The sequence below is a fragment of the Vidua macroura genome, chromosome 9 (assembly GCF_024509145.1).
Source record: "Vidua macroura isolate BioBank_ID:100142 chromosome 9, ASM2450914v1, whole genome shotgun sequence".
In the NCBI taxonomy this organism is placed as follows: domain Eukaryota; kingdom Metazoa; phylum Chordata; class Aves; order Passeriformes; family Viduidae; genus Vidua; species Vidua macroura.
In genome coordinates this window covers 25,899,424-25,912,703 of record NC_071579.1, presented here as the reverse complement: position 1 = coordinate 25,912,703, position 13,280 = coordinate 25,899,424, and the positions used below count along the sequence as shown (strand labels likewise).

At 36.9% G+C, this 13,280-nt stretch overlaps 1 protein-coding gene across 1 annotated transcript in view; it reads left to right on the top strand.

Moving 5' to 3' along the window:
• Window positions 1–13,280, top strand: part of LOC128811727 (BEN domain-containing protein 5) — a 561,665-nt gene that overhangs the window by 386,325 nt on the left and 162,060 nt on the right. The gene's annotated exons all lie outside the window — the stretch shown is intronic.

Sequence of the window (13,280 nt, the reverse complement as noted above, 5' to 3'; positions counted from 1 at the left end):
CCTGGTTTTCATCACTTATCACTAACTATGCAAATATTCATTATTTCCTACATTCCTACAGTAAAAGAATGTGGAGGTTAGATATGGGGCCACAACAGAAATGGCAAAGAATGAAGATATGCAAGGAAAAGTCAAAGACTTCAGAATATGATATTAAATTTTTATCAATAAAACCACTTGGAGGAAAAAAATTAACTCAAAGAATAAAGGGTTATGCCTCTAGAGACATAAGTTCTGTATCAATATAGACAATGAAGGAGAAGGACAGAAGTAAGGGGTATATATGTTTTTGTTTCATTTCTTGGGAGTTTTTTGTACCTTGGAAGACTGAGTTCAAATTTGGGTTTGACTGAGATAAATATAGCAAATATATTTTTGACTTTTCCTTTCCCAAACCAAAACAAATGTTTTGCTCCAGGGTATTTTTGGAATGTACAATAAATCAGTAGAAAAAGGAAAAAAAATTTAAACACTATCAAAGTGTTCTTAAACATCCATTTCCAGAGAATAATGATATTCTAATGCTGCCACATAATGTAAAAGGAAAATAGGACACTTAGGGAAAGTAGCTTTTGAGATAAATTTGATGTATTTATTTTGGAGGGGAGAGAGAAGATCATATGAGATTGTTTTATTTTATTAATTTGAATTTATGACAGCTAATAATTTCTGCATCATTATAGGAATGTGACACGACAGTTATTTTTTGTGCCCCTCGGAAGTAGATGGTGAAACTTGGGTGGACTCAGATCCTTCCTCTGCTGAACCAAGGGCAGGGGTTTGCAAGTGAGGCAATGAGATTTTGACCCCTTTTTTCGGTTGGTTGGGTTTTTGTTTAGAGCAGCTCCAAGAGCTGATTAGACAACTGTGTGTCCTTCCATTCAGCCCCATGCTAGTCTAACCAAAATGTGTGATAAATATGTGTTTTTCCATTCATCTTTTGTCTGAGGGGGTGACACATTTTTTTACATTGCAGGGACATTGCTGATTTAGTCTTTTGCTATAACCATCACATTTCTGGTTAAAGGAAACAGAACAGGCTTCAGTAGGAGCTCTCACACTGTTGGGATCTGGAATCATTGCAAATTAAATGGCATTATGTAAGTTTGCCCTTCAGAAATTTGCTTTGGGAATTTCTAAATCCAAATAAAAAAGTCCTTTGTTGCCAGTTAATGGAAAAGTTGCCACCAAATGATATAAAGTACATGCTGTTAGGTATTAGTGCACAGGCTCCACAATGTTACTAGGGGGCTAGAAAAGCTGGATTAGCTATCTTTTGGGAATTAATTTGTTTATATCACTAAGTACGTGGTCAGCCATACAGCAGTGTGATTAGCTGCCATGGATTTCTGTTGGCACAGGATCACTTTTACTCTATCGTGTAATTATTGTATTTTAGACAGGTTAGCAAAGGAGAATTCTTAGCCTGTAGTTACTTACTCTCCAGTATCTTTTAGGGGAAAGAAAAAAAAAAAACTAATACCACTTTCCACTTTTATAATCTCCCATTACAGCAAGTGTTCTCTATCTCAGAAAATATATAAAGACCAGATTTTGCCCTCTGGACACCTGCAACTTAGTGGTCAATCTGTAAAGCTCCTCTTAAGTAACAGAGAGTTCTCAGTATTTTTTTGTCCTTCATCTCTGTTCCATTTCAAGGATAAGGATCTAAGTATCTGAGTAGAAGCAAAATGAACTATAAAATGAGCCATAGCTGATACTTTTGTTCTCTAAGTCTGGATTAGTATAACTTTGTTTGGTTTCCTCACGTATTATGGGCAATTTGTCAAGTAGATAACATTAGTAGAATTGTAGTTTTAAAACACTTCTGATCACAATCTATTTGTCTGCAATAGGAATGTGAAAAAAGTTGTAAATTGGTTATTACCCTGGGTGCAATTTCAATATAAAAAATTTTCTCTTAAAGGGAGACAGAAAAATGAGAATTTAAATCAATGAGAAGGTGTGTGCTGACTGTTACAAACATAAGGTCTTGTTGGTTTCTATGTTATTTTCTGTGGAGGATAAGAAGGATCACAGCCCATTCTCTTGCTAAATAATAGGTCCTGAATTACTGAGCCCGCTCTGTTCAGTGTATGAACTGCCTGCAGTAGCCTGGGGCTTGTTTCCTGCAGCAGGAAGAGGGACAGCAAGGACAAAATTGTTATTGATGGTTGGCCAAACTCTCATCCCTAACAACATAGTGTCAGGGACACCATGTTGGAGACTAAAGCTTTATATATGTCTAATTTGACCTTGCCATGTGTTGTGCACAGAACCAGGTCCTCTTGGGTGTGAATTGTAATCCTCTTTAAAAGGACAAGGATCACCTTGTCTGAAGAACAAAGATATGGATGTTAATGTGGGACCTACACATTGAATCATTTGTTTATTACTGAGCACAGCAGAGAATCCTGAATATATGGCGTCCAGGGCTGCCTGAATTCTATAGCATATTGTGTGTACAGTATTCTGCACAGCCTGGCAAATGTTAGTGAATTCAGTAGCACTTCTGTGGCAGTAATGACATGTAACCATCTGTGATTTCACACCTGCAGAAGCCAGTGTCAGCTGTTGAAGTTCAGCAGCCCTGGCTTTGCATGAATTTATTGCCAAAAAACTCGCTCATTTACTAGCCATGGAATTCAGATAACCCTTTCAGTGATCTTAAAGCTCTTGCACATTATGTGGCAAAACAACAGTTCAGAGAGAAAGTCTCTACCAGGGAGCCTTTCTCAGTGCATACTGTTTGCACACTGCAGTGCTTTTATGGAGTAAATAAGAAGTTTGCATAAAACTGGTAGCACTGCTGGTCCTGGGACACTGCTCAGTGCTCTCACTGGTACTGTGGCCTTTTCATGCAGGCACTGGATGAATGCACCCAGGGAGAAAAGCTCCCCTCGGAAATGTAGAAAGGGAAAAGGTAAACAGAGGCACAGAACGGTGAGCTGGCATCACAGGCTGTACTGCAGCACCATGGGGAATTCAAGATGAAAATCTCTCTCACCATTTTCCCACCAGTGCCTTAAACACTACTTTACACCATCTGTCATGAAAATGAACAGGATTGGCTGCTTTCTTCAGATTCTGCTAGCAGGCACTCATATGAAATGATTTTATATAACTAACTGCAGAATAAATAAAAACTTTGTTTATTCTACTAGCAAGAGTAGTTCTATTAAACGGGAACAGATATCAGCTGTTTCTTACCAGAATGTGTGCTGAGCTTGGTATTTTTCACATGACTACCCAGATTCATCACAGATGTCATTGTATTGCTTTCTATATCCTTTTACAAAAGATTTTTGTGGAGATGTGCAGACTTTATGGCTGGCAAAAACACCATCATCCTTTTTACTTGAGTCCTACTGCATAAGCAAAATATGCAATGAGGGGATGAAAAGGACTGTGGGATGATGAAACATGACACATGGCAAATAATCCAGTCTCTATGCCACACCTATGGGGCAAGTGCTTTAGATTTTAAGGTGAATTAAAAAAGAAAAAGTATTTTAATGTCTTGCTAACATTTTCCATCTTCAAAACCTGTTTGTTTTGTCTAGAAAAGTTTTTTGCTATGAAGAACATGAAGAGGTTGTTTTAAACCAAAATTTTCTTTTAAGTCACATCAGATACAGTCCAAAGTATTCTTCTTTCCAGTGGGACAATTAAAAAGGTTCAAAGACAATTATAATTTTTGAGTACTGAATGAATCAAAAAATATTAGTTGCAAAAATTTGCCTAATGTAATGGCAGTTTCCTACATGATGACAAATGTAATAGCTTTGCCCAACTTACTGACATCAGATAAATGATCATTTTTCCTAATTCTTGCTATTATGTGATTTAAAGAAGAAACATAGATTTCCAAGAACACACAAAATGAATGAATGATTTTCTTTATCGTGAAGACTGGGGGGAAATCAATTTGTTTAATAACAGTTGGGTAAAAAATGATAATGGTTTAAATGATGTTAGTCACAGCCTTTGAAGCTGTGCTATTTCAGCTGCAGAACAGGAAATGATCTATGGCCTTTGGAGGAGCAGACAATGTAGAAGAGAAGAGCCAAGAGAAAGCCACATCATGCTGGGAAAACACCAGGAGAACTCATGGAAAGTTAATTATAAAGAATCCACACTAACTTATTTAAATCTATATCTGTTCCTTTAGCCCTAATTAGGTTATTTGCAGTGCAAGATCTTACATGTAGAACTATTAAAAATATGAGGAGTTTTGTAAACCTGTCAAAAGGGGAACAGCCCCTTAGCTTTTAGAATTAGGAAAATAAATCCCTTATCTTATGTGCTAGAGTATCAATGCATTTAGAGAGTATGCTAATAGAGCATGAGCATGGAGGCTTAATTAGTAGCTAACTCTGTTGATGAAAAGACTCATTACTAACACCTAAGAATTGGATCCTATTGACAATTTGTTTCTAGTACTGTAAGTTATAACTAGAACTTTGTTCTGTAGTTATTACAGAGCTTCCTCTTCACTTCTCAAGTAAAGATCCTAATGGATGTAATGAGTATTTACAGCTTAAACAATAACAGTGCATAACCTCTAGAATCAATGTAATTAAGGGAAATCAATAAAATAGCAAAATCTCAATGTGTCAGCATTTAACCAGGAGTTGGTAGGGCCAGTACCATGCAACATGTCTTCAAATTGGATTTTTTTCTGTGCTTGTGGTGCGGTGGCCATTGTTTTGCAAGTGGCTGTAAGGTAAAATGAAAACCATGCTATGGTACTGTAAATGTATTTATTTGGTAGAAATAACATTATGACTTTCCATACTGCATTTATTGTATTAAAACTGTGCAAGAGCCAAAGATCTCTGCTGAGGGAAGTCAAAGGTCTATGTAGCTTGCATTCTGAACACAACTTTCTTATAATAATTTATCATTTTAAGGAAGGCTGGAACAATATGGTTTTAAATACTTCAGCAATCTTAATGTTTGCTGCTAGTTTTTCTTCTGTATGTAATAGTGAGCAATTTGTTGTGGATATAGTTCTCCTGTTATTGAATTTAGAAAATGTTCCTGTAGGGAATTTTCTGGACCTCCTTGCTGCATCTCACTTCGTGTCCTGGCCTTTTTGTTTCTTTTCATTCTCCAAAGTCTACTTCTTAACTTTTGTAATGCATTGTTTTCATGTTCTGTGCCGTTTCTTACTGTGTTTTAGGTCACTGAAGAGCTTGGGATTTCCCCAAGTTTGTCTCTCGCTAACATGGGCACACTTCTTGCACACTGCCATAAATTGTACTTGTGTCATTAACACTTGCTACCTGTGCTATCTAACCCTGCAGCTCACTGAGGTTATTGGGCTTGAAAGCAGGCCTTTATTTGTCTTTATTTTACTCTTCTCTGCCTTTCCCTTCTCAAAAGATGTCATCTGATCAATGCCTCCTTTCGCTGCCCTATTCCTTTCTGTAGGGTTTAATCAGAACCCAAACACTTTTCTGTACATAATTTCTCCAAGTCTTGCTGCTTAAAAAATCTGTGGTGAGGTTTTTATTAGTTGTTTAACACTTCCTATTCCTCCTGCTTATTTCCTACAAGCCTTGCATTAGCAGACGCATTCATCTCACACCTGCTGTTTTTTGACTTGGACATGAGAGTCCTGCAAAGAAAACCACCGAGTGCTCCGCTCCTTTCTGGTAGTTCCTAGAATTTCATGTCAATCTACATGATTACACAATTGGAGAAGGCCAGGCAAAAAGGATAGACTTGGAAGTTATTATTTTTCATGACTAATATACACAATAATTGGAGTAATCTAATTGAGATGGATAAAAAACAAATTACATGGTGCTATTTTTTCTGGAGGCAGAAAAAAAAGATCTTAGTTGCTGGTGCCTGTGTAGGAATTGACTTTTAGAAGTAACTAAGTAGTAATGTTATTCCTTCTTCCTCTTGTGTCTTGAACAATGGCTTTTGTGTAACAAGATCAAGGGTTAAGTTGAATCAATTATCACCCATTTTTTGTCCTTTCCTTGAATACTTCTTAGTCGCTTGCTCTGAAAAGGAAGTCAAGAGGCAAACAGCTGAATTTATTCCTAGGTGCCATGAAACAATTGGAGGGTAAATCCTTTCCTCATATTTTAAGCTCTACCAGAGGAGAGCATTGTGCTTGTTCTCTAGTCATAGTTATTTGAGATGAATAGTGCTCAAACAGGATATAAAAATAACTCTCTGCGAGATAATGAGGTAATCGGAAAAAGTTAATGCAATGCAGTTGAAACAAGTGATCCAAGAAAATTGGACAAAATTGTTTCTTGATATGACTTGTGTAACTCATCAGACTGCTAAATATCCAGATTTTCTTTTAAGCATCTTCAGTATTTACAGAAATAAAATTAATATACTTTTAACTAACACATAAGCATCATTAATATCAAACAGATCTAGCACAATAAATTCAGTGGACCAATTGCAGGGCAGAATCACAATCACCTTGTATTTATTACCTACACAAGTATTTAACATATCTTCTAAGTAAGATTATCTCAAGTTTTCAACAAGGTACAATGAGAGATACAACCCAAAAAAAGACTTTCTTCATAACACTGTCAACATACACTCCAAATGAACACCAAAATAAATAGTTTCACGAAACCTTTCAATATTTTAATAAGTCAAAATACATTTTTCTGACAGTATAATTGCTTTTCATACCGGGCCTTAAATCTCCACTACTATAAAAGAATAATGCTACAGTAGATCATTTGTGAAAACTTAATGAAAACTGAGTTAGTGAACCTCGGAGCCAGTAGACCTTGAAATTCACTTTCAAAAACTAATTTGCAGTAAATGTATGAGAAACATATTTAGACATGATAAACTTTCAGTCCTCTGTTAGCTAGGTGTAGAAGTTTATCTTGATTAACTATTTTTTCTTTTAATTAATCATTCGTGGAGGTAACCAAAATGCTGGTTACGTGTCCACTAGTGACACTCATCCAACAAGAGCAAATTTATTTATTTTTTCTTAGCTTGCATAAATAATGTAATACACCAAATTGTGGTGTTTCAGTAGCCTCTGATTTCTGCATCTCACTGATTACTGAAGATCCATAGGTTATCTTGATTATAGCTTCTACAAGTCAAAAAATATAAACTGTGTTGGAAAACAATAAGATTTTAGAAGCGCTAAGCACTAATTTTATGTGGACATTAATGCTTCACACTGCCATCAGTCTGTATAAGAAATTGTAACAAACAGAGTCAAGAGATCTTTAACAGTCTTGCTTCAACATTCTGTTTCCTCTGGAGGCATTGTCTTAGAGGGAAATGAGAAGGGAGTTTCCATGGGATCCATGGATAAAGTATAAAGGATCCATATCCATGGATCCATGGATAAAGGATAGCACATGATTGCATTACACCAATCCATTCTCCATTAAACAAGAACAGGTTAGCTCAGAAATATGTGTGCTCATGAATTCTGCAGCAATGCACCGTCTTAAATGAGCTATCTACCTCTGAAAATGAACTGCACTTTATTAAAAAAAAATTATGAAATGTGCAATTTCAACCCTTATCTCAATTTTCTGGTGCTCAAGGTGAAATAACTCTAGCCTGGAGATATCTGACTCTCTGACTGGCAACTGGGCACAAGTTTTCTTTGTTTCCTTCTAACTGCTAATTCCTCAGGTCCTTCCAGGACTTGCCTCAGCTGCCCCTGCAAATTGCAAAGCACGGAGTGAAGGCTTTGCTGGTGTCAGAGGGATTAATCTCTGATTCACTGGGAATGGGTTGCAGATGGGTTATATGGGGTTTAACACAGTAAAGTTCCTGTTCTTGGAATAAAAAAATGATGCTTAGAAGATGCCACTGTGATTAACTACTTATGTCAGATTTCAAAATCTCTTTTGTAGTATATGAGAAAAAATTAAAGTCAAAAGACCCTGGAAGTCCAGGTTTACAGTCCAATTGGTTTCCATGGCAAACTTTCTGCACATTTGCTTTCTCAATAGCTTTTCTACATGTAGGAGGATGCAATCATTGGATTACCAGAGGAAGAGAAGGAAAGCACAGATATGTTAGTTTTGTTACAAGAAAATCAAGTTCTGTTTAGCTCAGCTCACTGATAAACAGAAATTATTAGATTTTATTGTCTGATCCATTGCAAAGCTTTCAGTTCTGATAATAATAAATAATGGTGAACAGTTACACAGCCATTGCCATCAATAACTCAGCCCTGCCTAAAGATGAATAATATGTATTTAGCCAGATTTTAAAGAGGGGGTAAACAAGATGAATGCTTTTCCCATGGTCACAAAGGAAGATAATATAAAGAGTAAGTTGTTTCTCAGATCCATTCCTCATCCACAAAGTCTTCATTAGTTTCTTGGTTAAAGCTGAAATATGCTCTAAGGTACTTTGGCATATCCAGGTGCAATAGGTGATTTCTTGTTGTGCTGTAACTCATTGCATCTGTATCAGTTAACTTGAAATCCACTGATAACACCTAAACTTTTATAACCATCTACTTAGTATTGTGGCTTAAATTTCTACTGTGAAATTTCTTTTTGAATGACAGCTGGCAGCTCTTCCACTAGTCAGTGCAGGAGCACACTGAGAGTCTTGTGTCCCTGTTTCATCTCAGTGCTGGGGTGGGGTGGTTTATAGCCCAGTGGTCCACTCCTGTTCCCACTGAAGTCAGTGAAAAAATTCCATTGTACTGAGAAGCAGCAAGACCTGACCCCTGGGTCCAGGCCAAAAATGTATGAATATATTTACCTTCATCATAAAGTTCCTCCTTCCGACCCCTGCACACCTTTAAGGAGGTGAATAGAAGCTGGTTTAGTGAAATGAAGCTGAACCATCTCTGAGTAAAGTGCTTAATATTTACAACAATAAAGCATTGTGGGTCCAAGTCATTGCTTTGTAATAATAAAGGAAAAAAAGTGCACACAAATGCATTACTTGCCAAATCATCCAAGGCTGGAGTGTTCCTTTCTCTTTCTTAATTGGATAGATAATGCCCTAATCTGTTTGGCATTGTTTCACTTCTATCTATCAGTTGCTTAAAAATACTGAAACAAGGTTATCACAAAACTCCAGATTTGCCCAGCTTTGTAGTCCAAATGGAAATAATTTACTGAGGATGCTTTTCCAATCACTGTTCTTTAATTGGCTCAAGTGGAAATAAATGACACAGATCAGTTGCAGTTTTTGTAAAACTTTCCAGTGTGGGTTATGCCAGGGTGATAAAGTGTGTATGATTGAGTAGGATGTGTTTTAAATAAGGTATCAGCAGGATGCTATGGTGGCCTCCCTTCTCAGGCCACCATGGAACTCTCCTGTCAGCCTTTGCCCACCGCTGCTCACAATTACCAATGTGAACCAAACTTATTTGTCCTGTGAACTTCTCTGGGTGAACATTAGAGTTTCCTTATATTTTTAGTGGTTTATAAAAGTATATGTAAAATAGGTTCGATAGAAAGCTTTCTTTACTTTTGAAAAGTCTAAAACAGAAGAACTTCTTTCTCACAAATCAGAGTTAAGTACATGGAAAAATAAAAAGTGTAGCTAAGTTCCTTATAGAAGACTGATTTATCTAAAAATACTTAAAAAAATGCTTCCATATTATAAGCATTTCTCAAGTGAAAAAAAAAAACAAAACAAAAGGAGGAGGTTGTCATTAATGTACTTTTATCTACTAATATTGAGATAACACATAATAAATTTATGTATCAATCAATCAAGCATCTAGAACCATTTGAGTTTTACAAAGTTGAAGACATTCCAGTGGCTTTTTATTTCCCATCACTTGCACTGGGGTGGTTGCAGCTGCACTCAGCAGGAATCCTGGGTCTCAATCCAAGCAAAGAACCAGGCTTTGACCTCATTGTTCCTTGTTTCTGGAAGCATGTGGAAAAAAGACCTTCTCAGCATGCACAAAGTAAAGCAAATTAAAACCACAATGGGATTAAAGTAATGCCTCTTATTGATTTCACCTATTTAAGTACAGATCCAAAATAAAAAATAGAAATAGTTTAATTATTTGGTCAGCAATCCATCACAACAAAGAAATGGGATTATATGCTTAATCATAGAGATATTTGCTGTCAAGAGTAGGTGTAAACTGCAAAAGGTGAGGTGAAGAATGAGGGCTTTTCTATGACGAATATTGGTTGGCACATTCCTTGGTGGCACAGGAGAGGGATAATGCAATATATATTGCTTTTTAATCTTTTCATTTCTAAAAGAGCAACAATCCTGGCATTTGTACAGAGCCATTAAATTGCATTTTCAGAGCTTATCAAACAGTTGAATATGCAAAGCGTCATTTTATGGTTATCTGCTTCTCCTGCTCTCAGGTTTAGAGTTATTGACAAGCCTCCTGACATGCAGGGCATTTCTCCTCGGTTCTTTGACACGTATAATACTGACACATCCTGGAAATCCTTCCGGACAGCATCAGCCATGACATGCAAAGCTGGCCTTTAGCTGGTTTCTCTTGCTATTTGACCTGGGATTTAAAGCCTTGAGACGTGGCACATCTCAGATTTAGAATAAGAGACCAGGGTAGGACTCAGTGTGACTGGCAACAGGGAGGAAAGCAGTGCCTGCACTTGGATCCAAACTGTGTCAGTGTGGTTCTGGATACAAAAAAACCTTTCATTCCTTACTTAAGCTGTCTGAATCATCCTTCCAGATCCAGGAGCATAGTTTGCAGGTGTGGAAATTAGGCAGCTTGGTTCTTAAAATAAGATGTGTGAATATGGCCTAAGTGCCTTTAAGGCAACTCATTTTTGTTCATCACTGCTAATTGCTAAGTGAATTTCAAGGTTCTTCATTGTGCTAATTACAGGATAGCAAGAAATCCCAGAATGAATCTCTGTGAATTCAGAGAGCAGTGCTGTCACTGTACGCCTCAGTCTTTAATTATGGTAAAATTACAATGGGATTGCCTAATTTTGAAAGTTCTGATTTTAAGGGGGAAGAAATTAGACCCAGTTCCTGTCCCTTATGTAGCAGTAAGGAAAACTACTGTTGTGTGCCAGCCTTGTACCAGGCTGACTCATCATTCAGATGATCAGCTTCATTACAGATGAGGACAGATGAATCCAATGTGGAGGTGGTGTTTGGCTCACATAAGAGTTCCACACCTCTGCAAATCTTCTCTCTGTGGCCTACATACACTGATGTACATAAATAGATGGGTAACTCTTATTCCAGGATTAGTTCTACTGAAGCTGGGAAACACAAAGCATTCCGTTTTCTCTGCTGTAAGAAGCACACACTGAAGAACAGTTTTGGAAAATAACCTGCTTTGCATTATAATGGAGGAATAATAAATTTTGATTGCTGGAGAGGAGACATTTCCAAGAATTCAAAAAAATGGTCTGTGGCCATCAGTTCCTTCGGGCACATGTGCAAACGCAATTGAGTAAGGTAAATAAAATACTGACCACAGATATTACTGACATCGCAAATTATTTTTTCCAATTTGTTCAGGGATCTTTTATTTATAGGAAGTCTCAGCTACATTTCTCAGTAAGTCAGTAGCCTGTGGGTCAATTAAAATTATGCCATTAGGTTAATGTGGCAAAGAGAAATAAACACTGCAAAAATAAAGTAGATTCTAACATATTCTGTGATAATAATGAGGCCTGATCTATATTCCCTGTTTTGAGCAGCTGAGTAATAAACCTTGTTGAGACTTTGCTTGATTGATAGATGGCTTCTATCCAGTGACTCCAGATAAGACAGTCGGGAAAAAGCAGCACAAAAACAAAAGGGAAAAAAATAAAACTGATCTCAGACTGTTATGGTCTGATGGCTCAACGCGCTACTGGTGTCTGCCAGCATATTGATTCTTCACATTTGATAGCACTATAAACTGGCACTTTTACCAGCTGAAAGGATGGGATCAGGAATGACAGAGCAGAGGGAGTCAGTGCCTAGTTTCTGTAGCTTCAGGGCAAACAAATTGCATGGCAACGATTTACTTTTGATAGGGATAAAGGAACCCAGTGAAGCTGACCATTACTTACTAACCTCATGTTTTACAGGAAAACCTTTGAATGATTTTCTGCTTGCTGTTGTTACTCAGATTTACAGAGATATTATAATTCAGAATGAACTCACAGGGTTCTCTGTGTGAGTGTTATCAGCAAGTTTACCAGATGTGTGTGTTCATGTGGTATTGCTTGGGCAGAGAAAAGTGTTGTAAAGCAGTATTTTCGTATATACATGAAGCACAATCAGCAGTACGTTCTACACAAAGTACTGGCTGTGTTTGAAAGAACTGTACGACAAAAATGGTTAATGGTTTACCAAGCAGGCCTCACAAATAATTTCCAGGATGAATTTTGTTCAAATTTCTACTAGATTAATTTGTATTCCATCTCCCTATACATATAAACTCCTCTTCATAGCATTGGGTGTCCTATGAATGGAGAGAGAACAGAATATTACTAAGAGTATTTGCTGGGTAAATGGCACATTGGTTTATGTTCAGGAGCTGTAGTAGATATGAATGAAACTCTTAAATCACATTCATTTCTGTTGGGGTTTTTTTGTGTGATATTAATTGGGTTGCTTGGAAAATGTGCTTAGATATCTTGTACTAGAAACTGTGCTGTGTTATTGACAAGGGGTCATCCTTGTTCCTGGATTTTAAAAGGAAATATCTTTGTCCTCCAATTATACATCATAATTAGCATTCACACTGAAGATCTTTGAATTCTTCCCAGCTTTCCCCATAGTTTGCTGCTTAGGAATGTATTATACTCTTGGGTGTGTAGTTGAGGAAGATGTAATCAGGTCAGAGATACATACACATATGTGAGAAAAAGCCATTTGGACAACATTCCTCAGATGTTGCAAAGAGTCAGATTTTACTATAAATGAGCAGTATCTAGCAGTGTGCAGGGAGTAATATGGAATGTTACAGAAGGCTGTATTTCCTGTGTGCGGGTTAAAGATTTAATCCTTTATGTAAGATGAAAGGCACGGTAGGTTTCTGAAAGGGTATATGCATTCACTGAGCCAGAGAATAATTATAGCACAGTGAGTTATAAAATTGATGTTTCTATGTTCAGTTTCATTGTCTTGTTGTAGCCTGTGTCTTAATGGAATAATTATCCCTCCATTAGTGTGTTTACTCTGGGAGGTGGAGTAGTACCTGCTTTCATTTATCTGACTTGTTTTTTAACTCTTTTATGAAACTTGCTTTTTATGAAATCATTTGATTGTGAAATTTGCATTTCCTAGATGAATAAAAGGTGAGGGGAAGAAGGAATAGGTACTTCAGATTATATTTG